Source organism: Lolium perenne, chromosome 5 (assembly GCF_019359855.2).
Source record: "Lolium perenne isolate Kyuss_39 chromosome 5, Kyuss_2.0, whole genome shotgun sequence".
Lineage (NCBI taxonomy): Eukaryota > Viridiplantae > Streptophyta > Magnoliopsida > Poales > Poaceae > Lolium > Lolium perenne.
The window spans coordinates 36,724,555-36,735,368 of record NC_067248.2 but is presented as its reverse complement, the minus strand read 5'-3'; the positions used below and the strand labels follow the sequence as shown (position 1 = coordinate 36,735,368).

The window sequence follows — 10,814 nt, the reverse complement described above, 5'->3', positions numbered from 1 at the left end:
CGTTCCACTTGAAAACGTCGTAGAGCTTTGTGACGTTTTAAAATGTCACTGCCGGCATGACGTTCCCAAAACGTCATGGGCACCTGCCCCCGAGTCCAGCGTGGCAATCCGACGTGGCAAAATTATGACGAATTAGAAACGTCGTTATCTGAATTCAGCCCGGTCCATTCAGCTCCTTATGTGGGCTGAGCCCATTAGTTCTGATTATTTTTTTCGGCTTTGTTGGGCCTTGGCCCGTAACTAGCCCAATTACCTCAGCCTTTTTAGCTTATTTTTTTTAGCCAATTACATATAGAGACCCCACGTGTCAGGTTTCATTTTCCCATTGGTCCCATTTGTCAGCATTTATTTCACACGATCTGATAATATTTAGACGCCAAAAGATGAATACATGAAGTCTATTCCAGTATTTTTCCAAAAAACACATACAGGAATGACGAGGCTGCAGCTGAATCCAAAGGATAATGAAAACAAACCGGCTAGACTATTACAGCACGCAACATCCATCGAGTCAAATCATAAGAACCAAAGCATGCCATTCTAGACGGCCAGAATCGGCTGTCATAACCTAACTTCCAGGTCACCTTCTTAATGATGCATCATCAGGAACTCTCCGCTCCACCAACCGCACAGCAACATGTTCCCTGTGAGCACATCACCATCCAACATTGCATCCCAGCACCTGGCTAACACAACCTGTCCAAGAACAAGCATCTGTCATAGGCTCATCCATCCATCCTGCACAAAAACAAACATCCAAAGGCATGACTGTCAAACAGGTAATTGCTGGATAATATCATGCAACCAATGAATATTTTAGCATCTGAGCACAAATGAGCAGATTACTCATGGTACATTGTCCAATAACAAGATGAGCAGATTACACAGATATCATTAACACTTGAATCATAGACTCCACTTAACTGAAGCAAAGGGGTGAACTCATAAAATGTGAATGCTGGTACAATATAGAAGTGAGAAACTAAAAAGTATGTCATAATTACTGGCAAGGCTATAAGAGAAAATATAGGGGGAGCTCCAAGATGAACCATGGGTGCTCAATAAGCAATGAAAACATGGTTTACATACATCATGAAGAACACACGGTAGTGCAGCAGGCAACTTTCAAGTTATTCTCTATCCTTGGTCAAACAAATCATACAGTAGCATTCAGAAACAGCTATAACTTAACATTTTATCTTAGAATAATCAATGAAAACATCGTTTGCATAGATCATGAAGAACACACAGTAGTGCAGCAGGCAACTTTTAAGTTATTCTCTATCCTTGTTCAAACAAAACATACAGTAGCATCAGGAAACATCCATAATTTAACATTTTATTTTAGAATTAAGTCGGATACCTCTCAGAGAGAGAACTAAGGTACAATAGTTTCCTTTCTACACATATCAGTATGACTTAAAACTTACATCATGAAGTAAGATCATATAAGATCGACCAGATCCCAATACAAAGATATTCAGATATTCAGATATTAGTAAGATCATATAAAATCATTGAAAATAGTGTAGGGTTTCGGTTCAAAGATATCCAGAAAAAAGGCATGTGATCTTTTATGGTTACTGGTTTCAGCAGAAATTAACCATACCGACCTGTCTCACCCAAATTTAGCACCTACCCTAGGCACCATGGGAGCCAGAAAGCAACAGGTTGTGCAGTCTTCACAGGATAACACATCATACTTGTTAGTATTAGCAGACGGCTCTAGTAAAGAACATTTGAACCGAAACCCTACACTATTTTCAATGATTGCAAAATGAATGCACGAGGTGATCAACTCAAATTGCAAGTTTTACTCGGTAGCTTTGAATACATGGCAGTATGATGCAAGCTATGCCATATTTGACAAGTAATATCTTTAATAAATATGTTAAATGTTTCTAAAATAAAGCACACCCAGAAGAGGCGATGTAAAACCAAGTAATACTAGGATGCTGCTGCAGGTAAAACCAGATAATGGCCTGTAATATTCCCATACATGCATACTACCCAGTGCTGTAACAAAATGGATAAGGAACTTTAGCTGTAGATATATTACATCGTATATAGAAACAATGGAATGTTCTGTAGACCTATGCTAGTAACATTGCAAATGTTTTGCATATATATATATAGAAATCAAGATTAGCAACAGTAGCATTTCAAGATTAGCAACAGTAGCATTTCAGATCATTATATGATACAGTCCACTGCAATAGGCTCTATACCTTGTAGTTTTCGCAAGCTGGACACACGTGCAAGCATGAGATGCATTTTAGTTACATGAGATATTAAACAAGATAGAAACAAATGCGACATTCAGCTGGAAAGAAATCAAGTACCAATAGCATGTTAATAGCTTTTTACACCAGGAAGCAAATTGATGCTTCATTTTTTTTACGATATAATTCTTCAAATTTTCGACGGTCAATGTTGAAACTAGTGGATGATATTCGAATTAGGCAAGCAGTGATTTACTGCAATACTATTAGTTATTATCGAAAATTCTCAAGCTCAGGGACAGTTCAATATACTCATGTCTGGTAAGCAATTAGGAATAACGAAAGTTAAAGACATCATTACATAGTAAAATTACCAACCTAACAAGACCAAAAAATGCTTGGCAGCGAAAAGCACAGATTCTGGAACAGCACATAACATGCTGTTGCAGGTTATTGAAATGTTAACAAATCTACTGCAGGTTCTTGTGAGCCAACAAAATCATCATGATCCACTCAGTACACGCCATTTCTGGTAGCACATACATATGGAAAACATACAAGTGGCAACATGGATGCATTGACTAATCAAACAGCTGAACGGAATCAGGTAACCGAATCCAACCGAGAAAACGAACGGAGAAGAGAAGAAATCGTGAGGGGTAACTTACTGTGATGGAGATCCCGTCATCGTGGAGGATGAGGGCGGCAAGGGTGCAGGCGACCTCGCTGGACGACATGGCGACGGATTCTCACCGAGGCAGATCTGCGTTCTCTGCGGGCAGGGAGACGAAGAGCGAGATTAGGGTTAGATAAAGCGGCGACGGGGGATGCGGCGGACGAGGGCGGCGGCGGCGTAGGCGGGGTCCCAGAGCCGGGAGCAGAGGTGGAGCACGTCGCGGTCGTGCGGCGCGAGGCGGGCCAGGTCGAGCCCCTTGGCGACGCGAGGCGGCGACGGCGCGGTGCTTGTTCCTGAGGCGGCAGCCGAGCAGGCCCTGGCCCTGCGCGCCGCAGCCGAGCAGGCCCTGCAGGAAGCGCAGCTCGTCGGTCTCGGACCAGATGCGCTGGAACTTGAAGGCGGGGTTGGCGCCGGAGGAGGCCGGGCCGGAGGAGGAGGGCGGGGAGGTGGTGGCCGCGGCGGGGAGCGGCGCTTGATGGGGAGCTTCCGCGCGGCGGAGGAGGTGGTGGGGGCGGGGGCGGGGGCGGTGGAGGAGGTGGTGTGGATCTGGTTAGGGTTGGACGGGGCGGGGAGGAGTGGTGGGACGGGTCGGGGCGGAAGCAAAATTAAAGTGGTCTGGTTGGTCCTCGCGCGCGTGACCCAAAAATTTTAGGCGCCAATGGGAAAATTCCGCGCGTGGTTTGGTGCGTTGGATGCTTCGGACGGTTGAGATTCAAGTTTGGAGCTGATCCTTGGTAGGTTGTTTTCTGTTTTCTGATTGGCTAATTTTTTTTGGCATGCCAATGACGTTATTGATTTGTCGCAATCGGCAGTGGAAAAACGTCGTAGGCCACTTAATTTTGCTAATGACGTTTTGACCTAAATTGGCAATGACATTTTTGCCCAATAACGTCACGATTTTCTAGGGTTTTGCCCCCCCCCCCCCCGAGTGGCCAAGGACGGTCAAAGCTAGGAACGTCATAAAGCTATGACATTTTGATTTCCAGTCATAAAAAAAACATCATATTATGGCAGATTTCTTGTAGTGTACGGGGATTGAGGAACCTCTCCCCTCAGAAGTATCATCCGGTGAATCACGTGTATTTTCAGAAGCCATGGGGATCTGGCGAAGAAAAATGATAAGTAAGAACAAAGGTAATTATGTCGGCTAAGCAAGAAGGCATAATAGAGATGTGAAGAAAGGAAAATACCCCTGATGGTGGATGATCAACGTCAAGGGGAGCATAAGAAGAGATCAGCGGAATCGAATCTTCCTGGTTGAAGGAAGTAAGGCAACGGACTTCATCAAGCAACTCTTTCTCTGATAGATCGGCATCATTAATCCTGGTCTCATCCTTTGGACCTGAGTACAACAACATCGGGTGAACTCTGGCCATGACTGGCTGGATTCGGCGCTTCAGGAATACTGCTGCCACCTCCGTACCAATCATAGTTTGGCCGTCAGCCTCTTTGATTCGAAGGAATTTGGCAAACAATTCTTCGGCTGAGGCTCTTTCGTTGGCTGAGAGAATGTTCTTCCAAGAGTCCTTGGGCTTGGCTTCAGAAACATCGGCATAGCAGGGGAGTCGACACTCGGGTGACGATGAATCCTTGACGTAAAACCATTTCAGCCTCCATCCTTGCACGGACTCTCTCATTGGGAAATTAAAGTAATTGACTTCTGAGCGAGCAACAAAACCTACTCCTCCGGTGACAAAGTACCCATTACTACTGATGTATCTCTTCACATAGAAGATCTTCTTCCACAGTCCAAAATGAGGTTCAATACCCAAAAACGCCTCGCAAAGGGTGATGAACACAGCAACATGGAGGATTGAGTTGGGGGTAAGTTGCCATAATTGGATTGCGTACGTCCGCAAGAGATGGAGGAGGAATCCATGAGTGGGGAGCGAAAGGCCTCGGTGAAGGAAAGATAAGAACATCACAGAAAATCTAGCAGGAGGATCAGGCCGAGAAATCGCACCTGGAAGGATCACATCTCCCGCGTCGGAGGATATCAATCCTAAGCTTCGGGACCTCTTCTCGTCACGCTTGGTGACGGTTGAAGCTACCCAGTCCCCAGGTTTGACCATAGAGCTCGATGGCGCTGGCGGCGCCGAAACTGGGGGAGGGGCGTTCGGAGCGCTCCCCTTCGGAAAAGAAGAGGAGGACTTGGCGGCGGCACCTCCGCTGGTGGAGCTAGCGGCGGCGGTAGGATTCCTCTTCTTCACCATCGTGGGATCTGAGGAAGATTGGGAAAGCTGTGGTGGCGGCGCGGCAATGGAGAAAGAAGGAAGAAGGGGAGAATGAGGAGATACTGCGGGAACCGTGGAGAAAATTGGGAATTTTTTGCCCTTTGGAGATTTTGAGGAGAAGTTAAGAGCTAAGTAAGAACGTGGCGCTTGAGGAAGGGGAGGAACTGACGGCCCACTACGCCCACGATTGCGCGAAAATCAAGGAGTCACCTCGATCGTTACGCGTATAGTGGTCAAGCCCTAAAAAAACTGATTGTACAGAGCTAGGGCTAGCCCGTCATGTCAGGACCCATCAAATCAGCCCGCAGCAGTTACACGTCAACAATGACGTCATAAATTGGAAGCATTCGAAGGAAACATAAAAAGTCATCGGATGAAGGACTTGAGTCCACGCACGGATTTCAAGCATCCGAACCTGGACTCGGGGGCTACTCCCATCGGGAGCGCTGACGCGCACTCGATAAAAGAAGACTCGATAGAATAAGCAGTTGAAGGAATAAGGTTTGAGTCTCTATCCAGACTCGACATTTATTCCCATCGGGAGGCCGTGGTGTACACTCCAGGATCATGCCCGGGGACTTGATTCTGTGTAGGGTAACGTTGTTTTGCCATCGGCAGTTAACCAACAAAAGTTGGGCACGTTGCTCATTATCCTTTGCCTAAAGAACATGTATCGGATGACCTATGAAGACTTGCGAAAAAGACTCGACAGAGGAAAGTATTCGAGTAGTACAACTTGAGTCTACGCACGGAAAGTATTTCAAGCATCCGTACCTAGACTCGGGGGCTACTCCCATCGAGAGCGCTGACGCGCACCCGATAAAAGAAGATGAAGCATAATCAAGATGAACAAGAACAATGAAGGAGAAGAATGTCAGGAGAAAACATGCATTAGTCTCTACCCGAATTATCTTCGGCTAGACACTCGGGGGCTACTGACGTGGGCATTACCCTTCGGGTAACCAGTATTGCCCTATCCGGTATTAACGAATTGGAGGCCCGTGAAGATACCTGAAGGCGAGATGGGCCACTAGGTCGGCGCACCAGAAGATTCCTTGACAGGCAAGACAAGGAAGCAAACAAACAAAGATTGGATCTAAACTACTGTAAATCTAGTCGTATTCGGTTAGACCTCTTGAGACCTTGCTTCCTATATAAAGGCTAGGAGAGGGGCTGCCGAGGGACACGAACAATCTTAGCAATCTTAGCCCGGAAAAGCTTAGAGCTAGGTAACCCTAGCACTAGCAATCTCGATTAGATCTCAGCCGAAGTATTCGGCACCCCATTGTAACCCATTGTCATCATAATCAAAGAACAGATAGGCAGGACGTAAGGGTTTTACCTCATCGAGGGCCCCGAACCTGGGTAAATCGCTCTCCCCGCTTGTCTGTGAACCGATGTCTCGTGTCAGCCTACAGGATTCCATCAACCCTAAGCCCCTATCGGAGGGCATTGGCGAGGAGTACCCTCGACAATAGTGCGTACGAGGGGAGAACACTTTATTATCTTGATATTAATGTGAGGGATCATCTTATAATGCTACCGCCCCGTTCTAAGCAAAATAAGATGCATAAAGGATTAACATCACATGCAATTCATATGTGATATGATATGGCCCTTTTGTCATTGCGCCTTCGATCTTCATCTCCAAAGCACGGACATGATCTCCATCATCAACGGGCATGATCTCCATCATCGTCGGCGTAGCGTCAAGGTCCATTGCGCCGTCTTCATGGTTGTTCACCTCATGTAGCAACTATTACAACTACTTTGAAATACTACTCAACATGAAATTTAAAGACAACCATAAGGCTCCTACCTGTTGCCACAATACAATAATGATCATCTCATACATATTCATCATCACATTATGGCCATATCACATCAAAAAACCCTGCAAAAACAAGTTAGACGTCTCTAATTTGGTTTGCATATTTTACGTGGTTTAGGGTTTTCGAGTAAGATCTAATCTACCTACGAACATGAACCACAACGGTGATACTTGTGTTGTCAATAGAAGAGTAAATTGAATCTTCACTATAGTAGGAGAGACAGACACCCGCAAAGCCTCTTATGCAATACAAGTTGCATGTCGAACGAGGAACAAGTCTCATGAACGCGGTCATGTAAAGTTAGTCCGAGCCGCTTCATCCCACTATGCCACAAAGATGCAAAGTACTCAAACTAAAGACAACAAGAGCATCAACGCCCACAAAACCATTGTGTTCTACTCGTGCAACCATCTATGCATAGACACGGCTCTGATACCACTGTAGGATAATGTTGCATAGTAAACAAAAAATTTCCTACCGCGAACACGCTATCCAAGCCAAGATGCAATCTAGAAGACGGTAGCAACGAGGGGATTATCAAGTCTCACCCTTGAAGAGATTCCAAAGCCTACAAGATGAGGCTCTTGTTGCTGCGGTAGACGTTCACTTGCCGCTTGCAAAAGCGCGTAGAAGATCTTGAACACGGCGCCACGAACGGGCAGCACCTCCGTACTCGGTCACATGTTCGGTTGTTGATGAAGACGACGTCCACCTCCCCGTTCCAGCGGGCAGCAGAAGTAGTAGCTCCTCTTGAATCCGATAGCACGACGGCGTGGTTTCGGTGGTGGTGGAGAATCCCGGTGGAGCTTCGCTAAGCGTGCGGGAAAGAAGGAGTAGTGGGGCGGCTAGGGTTTGGGGAGAGGGGGGCGCCGGCCATCTAGTGGTGCGGCCACCTTGTGATTGTTGGGGTGGCCGGCCCCCACCCCTTGGCCCTCATTATATAGGTGGAACACCCAAGAGTTGGTCTACAAGTCTTCGAATAAGACCCAAACCAAAACCTCCCATATGACATGAAACCTATCCAAGATAGGACTCCCACTAGAGATGGGATTCCCACCTTCCCTTGGGAGGGGGTGGCCGGCCACCTTAGGTGGAGTCCACCTGGGACTCCACCCCCTAGGGTTGGCCGGCCATGGTGGTGGTGTCTCTTCGGGACTCCGCCTTCCAAAGTGAATTTCTTCCGGAATATTCTAGAACCTTCTAGAACCTTCCATAAATGCACCGGATCATTTTCAAACTTTATAAAATGACTTCCTATATATGAATCTTATTCTCCGGACCATTCCGGAACTCCTCGTGATGTCCGGGATACCATCCAGGACTTCGAACAAAACTTCGAACTCCATTCCATATTCAAGTTCTACCATTTCAACATCAAACCTTAAGTGTGTCACCCTACGGTTCGTGAACTATGCGGACATGGTTGAGTACTCTCTCCGACCAATAACCAATAGCGGGATCTGGAGATCCATAATGTCTCCCACATATTCAACGATGACTTCAGTGATCGAATGAACCAATCACATACGATACCAATTCCCTTTGTCACGCGATATTTTACTTGTCCGAGGTTTGATCATCGGTATCACTCTATACCTTGTTCAACCTTGTCTCCTGACAAGTACTCTTTACTCGTACCGTGGTATGTGGTCTCTTATGAACTTATTCATATGCTTGCAATACATTAGACGACATTCCACCGAGAGGGCCCAGAGTATATCTATCCGTCATCGGGATGGACAAATCCCACTGTTGATCCATATGCCTCAACTCATACTTTCCGGATACTTAATCCCATCTTTATAACCACCCATTTACGCAGTGGCGTTTGATGTAATCAAAGTACCTTTCCGGTATAAGTGATTTACATGATCTCATGGTCATAAGGACTAGGTAACTATGTATCGAAAGCTTATAGCAAATAACTTAATGACGTGATCTTATGCTACGCTTAATTGGGTGTGTCCATTACATCATTCATACAATGATATTACCTTGTTATTAATAACATCCAATGTTCATGATTATGAAACTAATCATCCATTAATCAACAAGCTAGTGAAGAGGCATACTAGGGACTCTTTGTTGTTCACATAACACACATGTATCAATGTTTCGGTTAATACAATTATAGCATGGTATGTAAACATTATCATAAACACAAAGATATATTATAATAACCATTTTATTATTGCCTCTTGGGCATATCTCCAACACTTTATTGACCAGGTGAGGACACAGAACAGATACCCATTCTCAACAATCCCGACGAGAGTTTTTTCACCCTTTCTACTGACTTTTTTTGACTCGAACCTTCCATTAGTTGTTGCAAGCCTGATAGCACATATGTAAACATCCTAATGTGCTTTACGAAGGGTTTTGCAACATATGTACATACTTTTTTATCCTAAAGCTTTACTACAATTGCAGGATAGTGCAATCAGATATCCATATGTCATCATCCAATCGCACTCCATTTCAGGATATAACCAACGAGGGTAGGTAAAAAAGAAGTGCAACGGTGAGCAGAAAATTATGGTGGCACTGGTAGAAAAATGGCCTTCCGTCCAGCCCCATTAGTCTCCAAAATATAGGAACCGCGACTAATGGGGTCTTTAGTCGCGGTTCGGGTGGCGAACCGCGACTAAAGAGTTGGGCCCAGCGCGCTCACTGGCCAGCTGGTGGACGGGAGGGGCTTTAGTCGCGGTTGGCCAGGCCAACCGCGACTAAAGGTCCTCAGGCCTGGCCCGAAGGCCTTTAGTCGCGGTTGGCCAGGCCAACCGGGACTAAAGGCCCATCCCTATAAAAGGGATTCAGCTCACAACACTTAGCCATTTGGTGCCACTTCTCTTCACAAGCTTCACAAGGGGGTGTCGGTTTGCTTTTGGTTCCTCTTATGCACACAAGGTGTTTGATAAAATGCCCCAAGAGCATGAAACAAACATGATATGAAGTGTTGGAGCCACACTTGAGCTTCCTCATTTATTTTTTCCTCCTCGATCGCGGTTAGCAACTTGAACCTTTCATGCATGTGTGTCATTGATAAAATATGCATGTGTGTAGTTCATTGTTTAATTTATATTGTTTGTAGCTACTTAGTTTAACAAATGCATGATGGTTAATTATATATTTTATATTATAATAATGCAGATGAATCGGCAATGGATGTACGGTAACCGACTCTCCGGCGAGTTCACTACGGGTTTGAAAGATTTCCTCGTAGTGGCTAATGCGAACAAGCAGGGGGGTTTTGTTATCTGTCCATGTGTTGCCTGTAAGAATCAGAAGGGTTACTCTTCCTCTAGAGATGTTCACATGCACCTGCTTCGGCACGGTTTCATGCCAAGCTATAATTGTTGGACCAAGCATGGAGAAAGAGGGGTTATAATGGAAGAAGTTGAAGAAGGGGATGATTTCATCGATGAAAGCTATCTTGCTCATTTCGGCGATACTTTCATGGAGGATGCTGAAGGTGAAGGGGAAGGTGAAGAAGAGGCACGTGATGAGCCCGTTGATGATCTTGGTCGGACCATTGCTGATGCACGGAGATGTTGCGAAACTGAAAAGGAGAGGGAGAATTTGGATCGCATGTTAGAGGATCACAGAAAGTCGCTGTACCCCGGATGCGATAATGGTTTGAAAAAGTTGGGCTGCACACTGGATTTGCTGAAATGGAAGGCACAGGCAGGTGTAGCTGACTCGGCATTTGAAAACTTGCTGAAAATGTTGAAGAATATGTTTCCAAAGAATAACGAGTTGCCCGCCAGTACGTACGAAGCAAAGAAGGTTGTCTGCCCTCTAGGTTTAGAGGTTCTGAAGATACATGCATGCATCAACGATGCATCCTCTT

General features: G+C 45.6%; 1 long non-coding RNA gene across 1 annotated transcript; it reads right to left on the bottom strand.

Moving 5' to 3' along the window:
• Positions 1–344: 344 nt before the first annotated feature.
• LOC139831238 (uncharacterized) lies at positions 345–3,083 on the bottom strand. Its single transcript, XR_011745911.1, has 2 exons — positions 2,891–3,083; positions 345–738 (listed from the first exon to the last, which is right to left on the bottom strand). It is a non-coding gene; the product is annotated as an uncharacterized lncRNA (long non-coding RNA).
• Between the last annotated feature and the right edge of the window lie 7,731 nt (positions 3,084–10,814).